Source organism: Chenopodium album, chromosome 27, assembly GCF_948465745.1.
Source record: "Chenopodium album chromosome 27, dcCheAlbu1.1, whole genome shotgun sequence".
Lineage (NCBI taxonomy): Eukaryota > Viridiplantae > Streptophyta > Magnoliopsida > Caryophyllales > Amaranthaceae > Chenopodium > Chenopodium album.
The window spans coordinates 11,896,243-11,903,208 of NC_137860.1; the positions used below are offsets into that span (position 1 = coordinate 11,896,243).

The window sequence follows — 6,966 nt, forward strand, 5'->3', positions numbered from 1 at the left end:
GTTGGGGTTCATCACCTGATATTCTAGGCTCCTTCCTACTCCTTCTCCTACCACTCATCTGCACCAACTTTACTCACAACTCAAAATGATAACGAGAACACCAAGGAGTGATTCCAACACTCAAGAATACCAAATCCTTCCCACACAACAACAACAATTAATACCTTTGATCTTGCTATCTAAAAAGGGGTTAGGAGCAACAACTTTCCAAATACAAATAGCACAAGATAAAACAACTATGACAACAACAATCAACGCCAGAATTTGCAATACTCAATCACTAAAGAGAAAATCACTAGGCAAATTTAAATATCAAGCATCAAAAACTCACAATCAACATACATTTTCAATCTCACATGCATTAACAATTTTCAATGCTCAAAATTAAGCTAGTGATCACTCACAAAATTCTTAATATCCAAATCAAGTAATTGCTAGCCAAATTTCTTGCAAACAACAATATTCATCAACAATACATACAAATCACCAAGAAATTCTCAACAAAATCCAAAATTATAAGCAAAACTATCTCAAAATCACACAAAATTCATACAAGCTCAATTCTTGCTTAACAATCCTAAAACATGATATTATCTAATCAATTAAAGCCACAAAGTACTCAAGGATTAGGATTATACCACAATTGAAGAGCTTGAAGACCACCAAGAGCCCTCACACACCACCACCTCCACCACCAAAGAACCACCACAAACTTGATGAAAAATGGATGATTTTGAGAGGGAAAAGTGATGAATTTGTGAGAAGAGTGAGGGAATGTAAGGGATGTGATGAAATTTCTAGGAAATAAGTGAGATTAGAGGGGATTTGGGAGGTTAGGGTCTGAGTTCATGAGGAGAGAGAGTGAGAATCGTGAGTGGGAGTTGTGAGAATGATGAAAGAAACGGGAAAAAGAACACTTAAGCCCCAATAAACCCAGATCTGCGCGCCCGTGCAGGTATACTGCGCACCCGCACAGATGGCGCACACACGTCGCGCAAAACCTTCTGCCAAAATCTAGAATTTTTGCCTTCAATCTGTGCGGGTTCTCGCAGGCCTGCGCGCCCGCACACCCCTCTACTGTGCACCCACGCAGATGTCGCGCAAAAGGCGCGCAAATGTTTCTGCCAGGTTCTGATTTTCTAAGCTTCCCTGTGCGCGGGTTCTCCCAGGCCTGCGCGCCCGCTCACAGGGTCTTCATCAATATTTTCACTTTAAATGCTCCTCACTCACTTCCTAGTCTCCAAACCCCAACTTAGCTCCATATATAACACCAAACGGCCTACAAAAATAGTCTTTAATTACACATCTAAACTCCATACAATCATGCTAGATGCACCATTTATCAAAGACACAAATACAATCAGAACTCACAAATCCCAATAATCCAAAGTTGTATATAGAAAAATGAAAGCAACATGAAGAGAAGAAAGTAGAAGAGGGTTAGAAACTTAGGTAGCCTCCCGGAAGCGCTTTTGGTTAGCGTCGTTAGCTCGACATTCTTCGAGATGATTAAGGAGGGTGGAATTGACGATGCACAACAATTAGAGTAACTGAAATTAATTCATCACTTGGGGATCCTTCAAAATAAGGCTTGAGGCGGTGGCCGTTGACTTTGAAAGTGGAGTGGCCATCTTGGAAATTTCATATGCTCCATACGGGAATACCTCCGTAACAATGTATTGCCCACTCCATCTTGATCGGAGCTTGCCCGGGAAGAGCTTCAACCTCGAGTTGAAAAGGAGCACCTTTTGCCCTTTGACAAAATCTTTCTTGATGATTTGACCGTCGTGCCACGCTTTTGATCTTGCCTTATACATACTTGCATTCTCATAGGCACTCAACCTCAACTCCTCTAGCTCATGCAACTCTAAAAGCCTTTGCTCCCCCGCACTATGGAGATCCAAGTTGATTTGCTTGATCGCCCAATGAGCACGATGCACCATCTCCACGGGCAAATGACAATTCTTCCCATATACAAGCTTGTAAGGGGTGGTCCCAATTGGCGTCTTGAAGGCGGTCCTACAAGCCCATAGAGAATCGATGAGTTTAGAGGACCAATCCTTCCTTGTTCTGGCAACCGTCTTCTCCAAGATCACTTTGAGCTCTCTATTGGTGACCTCCGCTTGACCACTTGTTTGGGGGTGGTAAGCAAGCCCTCGCTTGTTAGATACCCCATATTTCTCAAGTAGTCGAACGAAGGTGTGGTGCTTGAAATGTGACCCCCAATCACTAATAATTGCTCTTGGAACACCGAATCATGGGAAGATCACTTTCTTGAAAAGGTTAACCACCACCTTTGAGTCATTTGTTGGAGAAGCTACGGCCTCCGCCCATTTGGACATGTAGTCAACGACAACCAAAATATATTTGTTCCCATTTGAGGAGATAAAAGGGCCCATGAAGTCTATAGCCCACACATCGAAAACTTCAAGCTCAAGGATGGGGTTTTGTGGCATTTCATCCCTTCTCGAAATATTCCCCACCCGTTGACATCTATCGCAGGTCTTGACAAACATCCAAGAATCCTTGAATAAAGAAGGCCAAAAGAGCATTGATTGAAGAACTTTTGAGGTGGTCTTTTGAGCACTCATATGCCCACCACAAGGAGAAGAGTGGCACATATGGAGAACACTTTGAAACTCGTCGTTGGGGACGCATCACCTCAACAACCCATCAACCCCTCTCTTCAACAAAATCGATTCATCCCAAATATATCTTTTTGCCTCGTGCTTGAGCTTTCGACCTTGTTGTGAAGTGAAATCCGGAGGTAAGGCACCACAAGCCAAGTAATTCACAATATCTGCATACCATGGTGCCGACTTCACCTCAAGAACATATAGCACATCATCCCTTGGAGCATCCTCTATTGGCAAACCATCATCCTTGAACCTTGCACCGCCCAACCTTGAAAGGTGATCCTCCACTACATTCTCGGCTCCCTTCTTATCTCTCATTTCATAATCAAAGTCTTGGAGAACTAAAACCCATCTCAACAACCTTGGTTTAGCTTCCTTCTTCCCTATCAAATATTTGAGAGCCGAGTGGTCGGTGTACACAATTAACCTAGAACTAATGAGGTAGGTTCTAAACTTCACAAATGAGTGAATAACCGCTAAGAACTCCTTATCGGTGGTGGTGTAGTTTCGTTGGGCATCATTGAGAGTTTTGGACAAATAATGTATGACATAAAGCTTCCTATCCTTTCATTGCCCAAGAACCGAACCAATAGCCTCGTCGCTTGCATCGCACATGAGCTCAAATGGAAGAGACCAATCCGGACCTTGGACAAGAGGGGCGGTGCAAAGGGCCTCTTTCAACCTACAAAAAGATTCTTGACAAGCATCAACTAATATAAACTCTCTATCTTGTTGCAATAGGGATGTGAGAGGGTTTGCAATAAAAAAAAAGTCTTTTATAAAACGCCGATAGAACCCGGCATGGCCAAGAAAAGATCTCACTTCCCTCACGTTGGTAGGGTGAGGAAGTTTCTCAATGACCTCTACCTTGGCTCTATCAACCTCTATGCCGGCATGGGAAATTTTGTGCCCAAGAACAATCCCACTTTCTTCCATAAAATGGCACTTTTCCCAATTCAACATGAGGTTAGCCCTCTCACATCTTTCTAAGCAACGAGATAAATTAGATAGACAATCTTCATAGGTGGCTCCTCCAACGGAGAAGTCATCCATAAACACCTCTATCTCATCCTCAATCATATCACTGAAAATAGACATCATACAACGTTGGAATGTTGCGGGAGCATTACAAAGCCCGAAAGGCATCCTACGATACACATAAGTACCGTAGGGACATGTGAAAGTCGTCTTCTCTTGATCCTTGGGGTCAATCGGGATTTGGAAAAATCCGAATAACCATCAAGGAAACAATAGAAGGAATGCTTTGTAAGCCTCTCCAACATTTGATCAATGAACGGTAATGGAAAATGATCTTTGCATGTACTTGTGTCAAGTTGGCGATAGTCAATGCACATGCGCCACCCGGTTACAAGCCTAGTGGGAACTAGTTGATCATGATCATTTTTCACTACCGTCATTCCTCCTTTCTTAGGCACAACATGCACGGGAGATACCCAATCACTATGAGCAATTGGGTAGATAATTCCCGCATCAAGAAGCTTAGCCACTTCCTTCCGCACAACCTCTTGCATGGAAGGGTTAAGCTTCCTTTGCCTTTGCCTAACGGGTTTTGCATCTCCCTCTAGATCAATTTTGTGCATGCATAAAGAAGGACTTATACCTTTGATGTCGTCAATGGTATAACCTAAAGCTTTCTTGTGATTTTTCAAAACATTGATCAAGAGGGAGGTTTACTCCTCCGTTAGGTTGGAATTAACAATTACGGGGAAAGACTCATTAGAACCAAGAAATTCATACCTCAAGCCCAAAGGTAGAGGTTTCAAGTCTAGCTTTGGTGCTCCCTTACCATTGGTGCTCTCCTCTCTTTCCTCAACTTGAAAGAGATCATGGGTGTGAAAAACCTCTTCCTCTATGCTCACATCCATGCACTCGCTCTTGCTTTCCTCTAGCAAATTCTCATAGAATTGAATGTCGTCCTTGCGAGAACCTAGCTTGGAATCATTCAACAATAAGCTTTCTAGGGGATCGTTCGTAGCATGCAAATGGGAACGAGAAAATTCACTAAGCATGGTATCTAGAACATCTATTCTAAAGCATTCATCACTTGAGGAGGGGTTGTTGCATCACGTTATTCAAATCAAACTCAATTGAATCATTGTCAATTTTCAAAGATATTTTACCCTCTTTCACATCAATGATGGCCCTAGAAGTAGCTAGAAACGGCCTACCCAAGATAATAGGAATCCTCTCATCCTCATCCATCTCTAGCACATAAAAATCCACGGGGAGTGTGAACTTTCCTACCCTAAAGGGAATGTCCTCAACTTTACCCATGGGAAACTTAATGGACCGATTCGCTAGTTGGAGAGTAATGTTAGTGGGGGAAAGGGTTCCTACATTAAGCTTTTGGTATACGGAGTAGGCCATGAGGCTCACACTTGCTCCTAAATTACACAAAGCTTTGTCAAACTCAATGCCATTAATAGAAGAAGGGATGGAAAAGCTACCCAGATCCTTCAACTTGGCGGGAAGTTTGTTGGAAAGGATTGCACTACAATTGGCGGTCAAGCTCACCGTTTCACACTCCCTTCTCCCACTCAATAGATCTTTCAAAAACTTAGAGTAATGGGGCATTTGTTTCATGGCATCAACAAAAGGAAGGGAAACATGCAAATTCTTAATCACATCTAAAAACTTCCCAAATTGAGCGTCAAGCTTAGCTCTCACGAATCTTTGGGGAAAAGGTAATCTCTCCTCTCTAGGTTGGAGATTTAGGGGCAAGGGGGTGGTTTCTTTCTCCTTTTGCACCTCAACATCCTTCTCCTTCTCAACATTAGAAGGCTATTTGGTTCTCTCATCCCCTCTCTCTAACTCTACTTCATTTTGGGGTTCCTCCTCAACTAAGGGGTCACTCCCTACTACCTTCCCACTCCTTGTTGTCACGGCATACAAAGGTTTTGGGTTGACTCCTTGACTAGGGATAGTAGAAGAGGAATTAGAAGCAAGTTGAGCAATTTGGGTTTCAAGCATTTTCATATGAGCATTGGCTCACTTTTTATCCTCCTCATTTCTCTTCTTTTCCTCCTCATGCATTTTCATAATGGCATCTAGCTTAGCCATAACGAGATCATTTGGAGGGGCCTCAATTTTAAGAGGTTGTTGAGGTGGAGGAAGTTGGGATTGATGGAAACCCGGAGGCCTATTGGTTTGGACATAGTTAGAAACATTTTGGCCCCTATTGCCTCCGGTGCCTTGGTTGGGAACATTGCTTTGTCAATTGTTTCCCATGTTACCTTGATCACCAAAATTTTGATTTTGATGGTCATGGTATCGGGAGTTGGGTTGTTGGTTTTGATAACCATACCCCCTTGGGTTAGAGTAGCCTCTTCCATTGAAATTGGAAGGGCCTCCCCCACCATGGTATTGGTTACCATAACCACCACCACTTTGGTTCCAACCACGGTTTCCACCTTGATTCCGATTCCCCATTTAATTGGAGTTTGGCTTTAAGTTCCCTACATTTTCCATTCTAGGAGCAAAATTCAAAGCATTGACATCTTCCACATTATCATCATATTCATAGGGAGGGGGTTGAACTTCACAAGCATACACACAATGGGAGGTATCATGATCATAGGTTTCACAATTTGAGCAAAACATGCATCCTTGAGGCATTTTATTATAAGAAGAAGGGGAAGAAGTGGTCATACCATTGCCTCCCTTGGTTGAAGGGGAGGTATTACCATGAGGATTGGACCTTTCTTTCATCATTTCGTCCATTTACTTGGCCATCTTGGAGATTTGGGAAGAAAGGTTGTTGATTGCGTTGGCTTGCTCCAATACATAGACACCCTTGCTAGAAGTAGCCTCCCTTTCTCCTTCATACCAATCATCATAATGCTTTGCGGCCTCCTCTATGATGCATTCCACTTCATCCTCTCCTTTATTCATGATTGGACCGCCGGCTGCGGCATCTAGGCTTGTTCTCCCTTGAGGTGAGAGACCTCTATAGAAAGTGTGGATGAGTTGATACTTGGGTATCCCATGATGTGGGCATTGACGTTGAAGCTCTTTGTACCGGTCCCATGCCGCACTTAGAGTCTCACCACTCTTTTGGCGAAAACCTTGAATTAAGGACCGAGCCTCAGCGGTCTTCCTATGGTTATAAAATCTCCTCAAGAAAGCCGTAGTTACTTGGTCCCAAGTTGTGAGAGAATTAGGGGGCACCTCCTTCTCTAGCCATTCTAGACCTCTCCCAATTAAAGAAAATGGAAACATCTTGAGGCGGATATACTCTTGAGTCACTCCATTGGCTTTGATCGTGTCACAATACTTCTCAATTTCTTTAAAATGCTCATGAGGGCTATCA

At 43.1% G+C, this 6,966-nt stretch overlaps 1 non-coding gene across 1 annotated transcript; it reads left to right on the forward strand.

The window, feature by feature from the left end:
• Nucleotides 1-6,636: 6,636 nt before the first annotated feature.
• LOC145621733 (small nucleolar RNA R71) lies at nucleotides 6,637-6,742 on the forward strand. Its single transcript, XR_014108535.1, has one exon. It is a non-coding gene; the product is annotated as a small nucleolar RNA R71 (small nucleolar RNA).
• Nucleotides 6,743-6,966: the final 224 nt, after the last annotated feature.